Below are 11,667 nucleotides of genomic sequence, written 5' to 3'. Positions count from 1 at the left end.
CATTCAGTATGATATTGGCTATGGGTTTGTCATAAATAGCTCTTATTATTTTGAGATATGTTCCATCAGTACCTAGTTTATTGAGAATTTTTAGTATGAAGGGGTGTTGAATTTTACTGAAGGCCTTTTCTGCATGTATTGAGATAATCATGTGGTTTTTGTCATTGGTTCTGTTTATGTGATAGATTACGTTTATTGATTTGCATTTGTTGAACCAGCCTTGCAGCCCAGAGATGAAGCTGACTTGATTGTGGTGGTTAAGCTTTTTGATGTGCTGCTGGATTTGGTTTGCCAATATTTTATTAAGGATTTTCTCATTGATGTTCATCAGGGATATTGGCCTGAAATTTTCTTTCTTTGTTGTGTTTCTGCCAGGTTTTTGTATCAGGACAATGCTGGCCTCATAAAATGAGTTAGGAAGAAGTTCCTCTTTTTTTATTGTTTGGAATACTTTCAGAAGGAATGGTACCAGTTCCTCTTTGTACCTCCGGTAGAATTCAGCTGTGAATACGTCTGGTCCTGTGCTTTTTTTGGTTGGTAGGCTATTAATTACTGCCTCAATTTCAGAACTTGTTATTGATCTACTCAAGGATTTGACTTTTTCCTGGTTTAGTCTTGGGAGGGTGTATGTGTCCAGGAATTTATCCATTTCTTGTAGATTTTCTAGTTTATTTGCGCAGAGCTGTTTTTAGTATTCTCTGATAGTAGTTTGTATTTCTGTGGGATCAGTGGTAATATCCTCTTTATCATTTTGTATTGTGTCTATTTGATTCTTCTCTCTTCTCTTCTTTGTTAGTCTGGCTAGTGGTCTATCTATTTTGTTAATTTTTTCAAAAAACCACCTCCTGGACTCACCGATTTTTTGAAGGGTTTTTTGTGCCTCTATCTTCTTTAGTTCGGCTCTGTTTTTAGTTATTTCTTGTCTTCTGCTAGCTTTTGAATTTGTTTGCTCTTGCTTCTCTAGTTCTTTTAATTGTGATGTTAGGGTGTCGATTTCAGGTATTTCCCCGCTTTCTTTTGAGAACAAAGACATTTAGTGCTATAACTTTCCCTCTAAACATTACTTTAGCTGTATCCCAGAGATTCTGGTATGCTGTCTTTGTTCTCATTGGTTTCAAATAACTTATTTATTTCTGCCTTAATTTCATTATTTATCCACTAGTCATTCAGGAGCAGGTTGCTGGAGTTTGCTAGAGGTCCACTCTAGACCCTGTTTGCCTGGGTATTACCAGTGAAGGCTGCAGAATAGCAAAGATTACTGCCTTTTCCTTCTTCTGGAAGCTTCATCCCAGAGGGGCACCCACTAGATGCCAGTTGGAGCTCTCCTGTATGAGGTGTCTGTTGACCCCTGCTGGGAGGTGTCTCCTAGTCAGGAGGCACGAGGGTCAGGGACCCAGTTGAGTTGGCAGTCTGTCCCTTAGCAAAGCTCAAGCACTATGCTGGGAGATACACTGCTCTCTTCAGAGTTGGCAGGCAGGAACATTAAAGTCCGCTGAAGCTGTGCCCACAGCCACCGCTTCCCCCAGGTGCTCTATCCCAGGGAGATAGGAGTTTGATCTATAAGCCCCTGACTGGGGCTGCTGCTTTTCTTTTAGATGTGCCCTTCCTCCTCCAGAGAGGAGGAATCTGGAGAGGCATTCTGGCTACAGTGGCTTTGCCAAGCTGCAGTGGGCTCTGCCCAGTTCAAACCTCCCGGCAGCTTTGTTTACACTGTGAGGGGAAAACCACCTACTCGAGCCTCAGTAATGACAGACACCTCTCCCCCTACCAAGCCCGAGCATCCCAGGTTGACTTCAGACTGCTATGCTGGCAGCAAGAATTTCAAGCCAGTGGATCTTAGCTTGCTGGGCTCTGTGGGGTTGGGATCTACTGAGCTAGACCACTTGACTCCCTGGCTTCAGCCCCCTTTCCCGGGGAGTGAATGGTTCCATCTCACTGGTGTTCCAGGTGCCACTGGGGTATGAAAAAAACAAACAAACAAACAAACAAAAAAACTGCAGTTAGCTCGGTGTCTGCCCAAATGGCCGACCAGTTTTGTGCTTGAAACCCAGGGCCCTGGTCGTGTAGGCACCCAAGGGAATCTCCTGGTCTGTGGGTTGCAAAGACTGTGGGAAAAGCATAGTATCTGGGCTGGAATGCACCATTCCTCACAGCACAGTCCCTCAAGGCCTCCCTTGGCTAGGGGAGGGGGTTCTCCAACCCCTTGCACTTCCCAGGTGAGATGACACCCCACCCTGCTTCTGCTCACCCTACGTGGGCTGCACCTACTATCTAACCAGTCCCAGTGAGATGAGACGGGTACCTCAGTTGGAAATGCAGAAATCCCCCGCCTTCTGTGTTGATCTTTCTGGGAGCTGCAGACCAGAGCTGTTCCTATTTGGCCAACTTCCCAGCCACCTGGTAATTTAACTCTTATGGGCCAAAACGGCAAAAGTCATCTGTGGTCAAATCACAGAGCCCATTACATCTGTCAAAGGTCATGGAATTGATAAGATTTTGGAGTTAGATTGAACGTTCATGACTGAATGATTCCCGTCTTATTTTACAGATGAGGAAACTAAGGCTCAAAGAGACTAAGTAACTGGCTTAGTAAGGTTACACAGTTCCCTAGAGGAAAAGCTGGGGTTAGAAAATGGGGCTTTTCAGCCAGGCGTGGTGGCTCCCGACTGTAATCCCGGCACTTTGGGAAGTTGAGGTGGGTAGATCACTTGAGGTCAGGAGTTCGAGACCAGCCTGGTCAACATGGTAAAACCCTGTCTCTACTAAAAATACAAAAATTAGCTGGGCACAGTGGCAAACACCTGTAATTCCAGCTACTCAGGAGGCTGAGGCAGGAGAATCACTTGAACTGGAGAGGTAGAGATTGCAGTGTGCTGAGATAGAGCCACTGCACTCTAGCCTGGGTGAGAGAGAGAGAGAGAGAGAGAGAGACCCTGTCTCAAAACAAACAAACAAATCAACAACAACAACAACAACAAAAAGAAAATGGAGCTTTTCTGTTCTTTAAGCAGAGATGTTTGCATTAATCCAGGCAACTTTAATGATTCTAATCACAAGTGCATAACAGTGAAGGAGCTTATCATTAAACCTCAGGGTAGTGAGGAAAAGCCAAAAATATGGTATGGTAACTTCTATCAGAACCTGAATACTTGTTTCCACTGATTTGGTTGTCCTTTGCCTTTCTCCAAAAACAAGGTCTTCATTTCACTCACTGCATTTGCCTAGTCCTTTTTCAGGTCGTTACGCTAACATGAGAACCAAAATAACAACACTGTATACTGGAGATTTTTAAAATAATGGTGATCTGTAAGGCAGTGGTTCTCAAAGTGAGGCCCTGGACTAGCAGCATCTGCATCACCAAAAATCTTAGGAGAAAGTTGAAAACCACCCTAATAGGTAAGTCCACGCTAGGTGCTAATGTAATGGTCCCTGTCTGTTGCGTAAGGAAAGATCATTTCCTTCTCTGATAAAAATGGCTCTGGTTCTGGTAAGTTATACTCGAATTTAATTCTATTTCATGGCAAATCTTGTAAATCAGCTGAAAAGTTATGCCAACTTGGTAGACATTGGCAGAGAATACAAGCTTCTGACTTACCTCAAGGTTTGAATGTACCTAGAACAAAAGTTTCTGATATTTGTACTCACTTAACCAACAACTATAATTGCCGGGCACTGTTGTGGTTGCTTGGGATATTTCAGTTGTTACTAACGCTTTGGTTTTGTGGAAAGACAAAGACAATGCTGGTCTTCTAGCAGCACAAGGCATAAGGTAATGTTCCTATATTATTCATATTCCATTGGCAAAAATGCAGTTATTATCAAAAAACATTGAAATTGAAAGTACTTAAGTCATTTGTAATAAGGGATTCAACAAACACCCAATATCTAAGCAATTTCCAATGATTTCAGTAATATGAGAATTGCCTTTAAAAAATAATGTTTTAGGGCCAAGTGCAGTGACTCACGCCTGTAATTCCAGCACTTTGGGAGTCAGAGGCAGGAGGATCGCTTGAGTCTAAGAGTTCAACACCTGCCTAGGCAACGTGGTGAGACCCTGTCTCTACAAAAAATTTGAAAATTAGCTGGGCATGGTGGTGCATGCCTGTGGTCCCAGCTCCTCGGGAGGCTGACATTGGAGGATTGCTTGAGCCTGGAAGATCAAGGTTGCAGTGAGCCATGATCACGCCACTGCACTTCAGCCTGGGTGACAGAGTGAGACCTTGTCTCAAACAAACAAACAAAACAAATAGAGAATAAAAAGTTTAGAAACAGACACAACTGGCTCTAGGAAAACAACTCAACTGTTGAGAGCAATAAGACATATGTACTGATAGCCTATCAACTTGAGACATTAATAAGAAATCGACCAACTTTTTTTTTTTTTCAACAGAAGGTAAGGAGAATGCAGGTTAACCAGTCAGAATTTCAGGTCAGTTCAGTCAAGAGAGTTTGGACTATGCCTGTTGGTCTCAAAGTTGGTTATCAATTGGAATCACATGGGCATCCTTGAAAATTCCAGATACTCAGGCAACACCCAAGAGCAGTTAAATCAGAACCTTTGGTGTCAATACAGTAGTCAGGAACTTTGTAATGATCCCATTCCAATGTGCAGCCGAGATAGAGAAGCTCCAGTGTAAGGTCATGGACCATGAAGCTTTCAAGTTCTGCCGCCTGCTCTCAACATTTATGTGTATCAGCTTTGGGAAACTATGTGTAGATGGTATGAAGAATGGCAGAAAGTATATAAAGGAACAAAGCACCACCATTAATTCCACAAATCAGTACAAGTCAGTAGCTACAGTTTGGAGAATTTAAAACATTTTCTTCTTTAGTAAGAATTCCTACAAAGTAATGCCCATTTAAAATCCTGATCTATTTCAATTGCTTGCCAGAAAGGTTGTATCCATTTGCACTCTCACCCAAAGTCCCTAAATCCTGGCAAACACTGTGAATTGATCATCTTTTTCCTTTTTTCCAATCTGATAATTTAACAGTACTGGGGTATTGTTTTATTTGCATTTCTGTAAGAACTTGATTTTATTGACTACAAATATTTTACTTTCCAGGATCTATAAAGCAATATAGCAATATAAATAATACTGTATAAACATACTCAAACCTCGTTAACCTATCACCTATTATTGCAATACTATTTTTAGATGTTTTCTTCAATTGCAAAAATACTTTATTACTGATTAAAAATAGTATATATGCACTGACAAAATTTTGATAAATGCAAAGACAAGTAATGAAAATAATCAGCAATAACAATGGCTAAAAGTGGAGTATACATACAAACAAATACTTGTTTTAAAACTTTTTTTGGTTTGCTCTTAGCATAGTACCTTTTTCCATGTCATGTAATATTCTAATATGTGACTTTTGGAGGCTGTATAGTATTCTAAAGTAATATATTTTAAATCCAATATTCTTCAAAAAAATCTGAAACAACAGATCTTGGCTTAAATATGAAATTTTTAACATTTCTGTTGTATATACTACAAGTGGTGGATTGTTACTTTGGTGGTTCCTGATGAACCGTAACTCCCGGTATTCACACTCCTGTGGAGTATCCTTCCATATGAACTTCAGGCTCGGCCAATAAATAGGACATTAGCAAGAATGATGTAAGCAAACACTTGATAAGTGCTGGCACATTGGAGCTTATCTCTTTTGAAATGCTTACTCTCAGGATCAAACCACCATGAAAAGAAACCCAAGCTAGCCACATGGGGAAGAAAAGAGGAAAAGATCACGCCCTCTCAACCTTCCCCACTGGGGAACTAGACATGTGAACAAAACCATCTGATTGCAACCTCACAGGAGACCCCAACTGAAACTAACCAAAGAACAGCCCAGCAGAGCCCCAGTCAACCACAGAATCATGAACAAATAAAATGGTTGCTGTTTTAAGCAGGTACGTTTTGGGATGGTTTGTTACACAGCAAGAGATAATAAGCAAAATGTGACAGCATCTAATAGGAATACCTGCTTTAAATATGAAAAAGAAATCCTTAGGATCATAAACTCAAGAAGAATTTTTTGTTTTTATCTAGTCAGATTGCTGAGGTCCTGGCTGTTTAGATGACTTACGGAAAGAACTTGGGCAGTAGAGTCAAGATATGAATAGTAACACAGTTTTATTACTAGAGATTTGACTTCGTTGAGCATCAGCTTTCTTGTGGGCAAGTTAGTTTTTAACAATAGCTCCCTTGCAGGTGTTTTATTTTTAAGCATTATGAATGATGGCGCCTCGAGTTCCATAACAAGATGAAGGCATATGCAGGTGTGAGTTAACATTTTCATTGGCTGGCCATGTACGTTGAATCCCAAACAAGTGAAGGTTTTCACTAAACCTCACCACTCACGAATCTACTTATGGGTCTCAGATGGTGAGCTAGATTGTCAGTAACACCCACCTCAGGAAAACTGCTTCTGAGTTTACAAGACAGGCAGGCAGAACCGTTCAAAGACCAATGTATGCATAAATAGTCTTTCCTCTTTTTCACCAGGTCAACTACTCGATTATTTGCATTGGGGGCCTTTTTTCAAGGCATCTGACCTTTTGGACTCATCTGGTGAAATCTGGTATGTACTTAGGACCAGCCTTCAACACAAAGGAAGGTTTTTGTTACATTCGTTTGCATATCCTGTCAAGGATATCTTCAGAACACTTTCATTTCATAGTAAAATGAAACTTACAGAAGAACTAAGCAGTGAAGTGCTTCATACTTTAGTTTAAAAGGGGAATGAGAAACAAAAGACAAGGTTAATTATGACACCGGTGCTTTACAATGCTAAAAATACCCTATATACAAAGGGATATGTAGGCTGTGTTCTTTTTCCATGTCATTACAAAGAACAGGCTCAAGGTATCTGCAAATTTCTAATAAAAATATTATTACTTGAAAAATGCCCATGGTTGTATCTAACTGAAGGGGTTAAAACTTTTAGACTTGTTATACAAATACCACGATATTTGTCATGAAAGTCCTCCCTCCTTGGCATCAAGCAGACCCTGACTTACAACATCTGAGAGTGGAAAAAACTAGCATGAACTGTAAGGTAGTGGGATTCATACCTACCTCTCACTCACACGCTCATCCAAACCAAGCAACTTGCATGAAGAAACCTGAGACTTTGTACTTCCACATGCTGGCAACACAGCATTAACTGGACTCGGGCAACTTGTTTAAGGGGTTTATTTAAGTTCCTATCAGTAAAGAGGTGTTTTTCCAGCTTTGGGAGAAGATGTATGATGCCAAGTTTGTTTGTTTTTTTTTTAAGTTTAAAAACTTTTATAAGTTTAATGTTGGCATTGGATGTTTACATAGTAACTGGTACAATTTACATCGGTTTTAGATTTACCTATGTTTGCAAAGATGTCATGTACACAAAGATACATATTCAATAACTGAGAAACAAGTGAAATTTCTGATCTATACTTTCAAGTTTGTTTCATAATGATATTTCTGATAAGGATCCTCAGCATACCAGTTTCACCTCTTCCAGAAGGATGTTGTCATTTTTTCTAAGAGTTTACTCTGGGTTTTATTGCAGAACACAAATTCCCTCAATCGCTTTTTTCTTGCAGGTGTCTTTTTCCAGAATTTTTTCTTATAACCAGCTTTTCTCCTCACCCAAAGGCCAGAATGAAGTTGAAGAAACCTATAGATGACAGTTTTCACAGTCTTTCTCTTGTCTTTTTGTGTACTGATGTATATTACAGTTCTGACTGGCAGCTTCAGGACACTTGGAAGCAAGGGGGCCACTCTGTTGGGGATCACTGAAGTATGCCCACATGTCAAGTTTCTGACAGATGTGATAAGCCTGGGAGTGGAGGAAATGAATGGTGTCTGAATATGACAATGCAGAAATAAGAGAGGCATTCCTGGCACAGTTTCGGTGGGCTGGAGATGCAAAAATATTCAGGAGCCGTAGATTCCTGAAGCTTCTCTCATCGCACCAGCAAAAGCAGAGGCAGCCATCTTGCCATGCTGCTATGTTGCCAAGTTTCTCTCTTTTTTTTTTTTACTTTGAGATGAAGTCTCGCTCTTGTCCCCAGGCTGGAGTGCAATGGCACAATCTCGGCTCACTGCAACCTCCGCCTCCCGGGTTCAAGCGATTCTCCTGCCTCAGCCTCCCGAGTAGCTGTGATTACAGGTGCCCACCACCATGCCCAGCTAATTTTTGTATTTTTAGTAGAGACGGGGTTTCACCGTGTTAGCCAGGATGGTCTCAAACTCCTGACCTTAGGTGATCCACCTGCCTTGACCTCCCAAAGTGCTGGGATTACAGGCATGAGCCACCACGCCCAGCCAATGCCAAGTTTCTATTGAACCACTTTGATATCTATGTCTGAGTCAAATGGCAGAGCTGGGACTCAAACCTAGGGCTTCTGTCTATGACCATATCTTTATTTAATCACCACTCTGGATGCTGATCAAGTCTGATCTTCCTTTTCATTTCAGAGCATTCACCCCAGGAGTCCTTCAATGTTTAAATCTCTAGATTAAAATATGGTACTGCTGGGTATGGTGGCTCAAGCCTATAATCTAAAAATATTGGGAAGCTGAAGTGGGAGGATTGCTTGAGACCAGGAGATCAAGGCCAACGTGGAAAACACAGTGAGACCCTGTTTCTAAAAATAAATAAATAAAATAGAATAAAATATGGCACTAAACTGGGTGGCCAGATAAAATACAGGACACCCAATTAAATTTGAATTTCAGATAAAAAATAAGTTTTTAGTAGAAGCATGTCCCGATTTGCTAAATTTGGCAACCCTACACTAAACCTTACCTACCCACCAAGGGCTGTTCCCACTCCTCCTCATTTCCACCTAAAACGAAACAAGAAATACAACGAGACCTAGAAAACAAAGTATGAGGTGCTCCAGCCAGTGAGAGGCCAATTCTCACAAGATAAAGAGAAGAACTGTATCCTCTCCATCCAGTGATCCCTCTTGAGCTAACTTACAGATGGGAGACTAGACCAATAATGTAGGATCTTCTGCGTCATCACTCAGACTGGGGTAGTTCACTGGAGCCACAGCTAACTCTTCAGAAGTAGGTCTTTCGGAGGCCCAAGGGTATTTATTGCACTAGTGCTTGCCATACCAAAGATCAGAAACAACCCAAATGTCCGTTAGAGAAATGGTTAAGTAAATTGTGAAACATCCAGAAAATGGGATGTTTTCCAGCTATGAGAAAAAAAAATGCAGGTGCTCCTGAGATAAAGGTACAGAAGGAACTGCAAATGAAAAAAAAAAAAAAAAAAGGAGAAAGGAAGAGAGTATATGCTAACAAAGTATGACAAAGGCAGGGTCAGAAGAATATGTTTTTACTTGCTAGTATGCCTAAAGAAACTCTGGAAAGATAAGCAAGGAACCAATAAGAATGGTTTCTTGTGGGGATGAGTGTGGGATTGGGTGGATGGTCTATAAGAAGAGCAGAAAAGTTTTTACTCTGTATCTGTCTATGTATTTATGTATGTATGTATATGCATGGATGTATGTATAGACACATTTATCTGTACAGAAAAGAGTTAACATGGTGGCCGGGTGCCATGGCTCATGCCTGTAATCCCAGCACTTTGAGAGGCCGAGGCGGGTGGATCTCCTGAGGTCAGGAGTTCAAGACATGCCTGGACAACATTGTGAAACCCTGTCTCTACTAAAAATACAAAAAATTAGCCAGGCGTGGTGGTGGACACCTGTAATCCCAGCTACTTGGGAGGCTGAGGCAGGAGAATTGCTTGAACCCCGGAAGCAGAGGTTACAATGAGCCAAGATCACGCCATTGCACTCCAGCCTGGGCAACAAGAGCGAAACTCCATCTCAAAAACAAAAAACCAACAAACATGGCAGGCCTGAGACTGCTCTTCTTAGAAAGCCCTGCTTGTAAGGTTGGCCCTTGGCTCATGTCTGGGAACTTGGATTTCAGGGTGGTTCCCACCTTTCCCAGAACTGAGAAGAGTGGCTCACTGCTCTTACACCATTTGTACAAACAATATGGTTTTTGCTGCACACCTGCTTTCCTATTGGGAGGCTGGAATTTTGGTACGTGCTGGGCAGAGTGTGCCTACATGACCAGCCCCCAGTAAACACCCTGGGCACTGAATCTCTAACGAGCCTCCCTGGTAGAGAGCAGTTGGCATGTGTTTTCTCAATTTGTTGCGGAAGGAATCAAGTACATCCGTGTGACTAAAGTGGGAGGGGATGCTTGGAAGGTTGGGCCTGGTTTCTTCTGGGCATCGCCTCATGCACCATTGTCCTTTGCTGCTTTTGGTTTGTATCTTTTCACTGCAATAAATCATAGCTGTGACCATACTCTATTGAGTCCTGAGACTCCTAGTGGATCACCAAGCCCGGGGCGGGAGAGTCTTGGGGACCTCCGACACACTACACAGTCCCTTTCTCTCTCTCTCTCTCTCTCCCTCCCGCACACACCCCATCTCTGTATAAGAATTCTGTACCACACAAATATGTATTAAAATGAAATAAAAAATAAAAAAGGCCTTTGCCTTATATTTGCCTAACCAAAAGCTCCATTCAATCTGCTTTTCTTTCCTTCCTTCTTTTCTTCTTTCTTTTCTCCTGTCCTTCATTCTTTCCTTTCCTTCCTTCCTACCTGCCTTCTCTCCCTCCCTCCCCCAAACTGTCTTTCTTTCCTCCTCTTTCTTTCCTTCGCTCTCTCCCTTTCTTCCTTGTTTTCTCTGTCTCTATTTTTCCATTTACTGCATAGAAGTTCTTACCATATGACTATGTATTTTCCAGCAAAATTGAAGAAAAAATTAAAAAGCTATTGTCTTATATTTGCCAACTAAAAGCCCCATTCGAAATGTCTTGAGGGGAGAGAAAAGAAAAGCAAAAGAAACAAAGAATACAGCAAACGTCACTGCCCCATTCTCTTTTGAGGAGACAGAAAATTCTCATAGCTCTTAAACAACAGTGTCAGGTTTGGTGTGTTTTTTCTGTTGTTCAGCTTTAACACAGTAGTGTTTCAAAATCTTAAGGCTTTGTCCTAGAAGAAAATGTCCCTGTTTGAACATATAAAACAATCCAGCATATAACTAGAAATACAGGTCTGCCAATCATGGTAACACTTTTGTGACATAACTTAAAGTTATCTTTGGCGGTGATATACATTTTTAAGAAGTTATTATATATACAAAGATTGTAGAGAAATTACAGTGACACAACCAAACTCACTATGTAAACACTGAATAGTTCTTGAATCAGAAAGAAAATAAAGCTGTAAAAGGTATTTTGGGGACAAATTGAAAAATTGTAAATACAGAACTATATGAGATATTACAAATTATTAGTTTTTTAATTCTACTTTAAGTTCTGGGGTACATGTGCAGAATGTGCAGGTTTGTTACATAGGTATACATGTGCCATGGTGATTTACTGTACCCATCAACCCGAAATCTAGATTTTAAGCTCCACATGAATTAGGTATTTGTCCTGATGCTCTCCCTCCCCTTGCCCTCCACCCCCTGATAGGCCCCAGTGTGTGTTTTTCCCCTCCCTGTGTCCATGTGTTCCGATTGTTAAACTCCCACTTATGAGTGAGAACATGTAGTGTTTGGTTTTCTGTTCCTGTGTTAGTTTGCTGAGAATGATGGTTTCCAGCTTAATCCATGTCCCTGCAAAGGACATGA

The 11,667-nt window shown here is 41.2% G+C and overlaps 1 pseudogene; it reads right to left on the bottom strand.

Annotated features, from left to right (window-relative positions):
• Positions 1 to 7,439: 7,439 nt before the first annotated feature.
• LOC105518051 lies at positions 7,440 to 7,988 on the bottom strand (annotated as a pseudogene).
• Positions 7,989 to 11,667: the final 3,679 nt, after the last annotated feature.

The sequence above is a fragment of the Colobus angolensis genome, unplaced genomic scaffold, assembly GCF_000951035.1.
Source record: "Colobus angolensis palliatus isolate OR3802 unplaced genomic scaffold, Cang.pa_1.0 Scaffold310, whole genome shotgun sequence".
NCBI classification, from domain to species: Eukaryota; Metazoa; Chordata; class Mammalia; order Primates; family Cercopithecidae; genus Colobus; species Colobus angolensis.
This window is presented reverse-complemented; position numbering and strand designations above follow the sequence as displayed.